The sequence below is a fragment of the Ochotona princeps genome, chromosome 24, assembly GCF_030435755.1.
Source record: "Ochotona princeps isolate mOchPri1 chromosome 24, mOchPri1.hap1, whole genome shotgun sequence".
Classification (NCBI taxonomy): domain Eukaryota; kingdom Metazoa; phylum Chordata; class Mammalia; order Lagomorpha; family Ochotonidae; genus Ochotona; species Ochotona princeps.
In genome coordinates this window covers 19,370,999-19,371,529 of record NC_080855.1, presented here as the reverse complement: position 1 = coordinate 19,371,529, position 531 = coordinate 19,370,999, and positions in this window count along the sequence as shown.

Genomic DNA, 531 nt, shown 5'->3' with positions numbered 1-531 from the left:
GCTTGCTTGGTCCTGGCTGTCTCCTTCTCATTTAAAAACTCAAGCCGCGGTTAACGCTTCTCGCTTCTTGTTCTCCTCTCGCCTCAGGTTTGTCATCTCGGGATGGGTAACAGCCCTGAGGCTTCAGTGTGGGTGAGCAGGTCAAGCCTGTGTCCTGGTCTTGGCTGGCTGTGAAGATGAGCAGTGGACATGGAGCCCAAGCTGTGGGAACACAAAACCGAGTTTGAATCCCCTTTTGTTGGTGAAGGTTACAGCCGATCACGGTTTCGATGGACTCCAATAAGCTAATGCTGTGGGGAACACAGCCACCGCTTAGCACCCCTTGGTTGTTCCCGCCTTTTTTCTGGGGTCGGGTGGAAGGAGGAGAAGCATTTCGGGATCGAACCGAAGGCAAGCTTTGTTATGTCTCCTGTGTCCAGGGCGGAGGACGCCCTCAGCCCCGACGGCCTTTCAGGGCGGAGAAAGTCCGCCAAGCGGAAGGAGGGGCCCACCGCGGGTGGCATTGCAGGCGCTCTAGCCCACCGGCAGCAA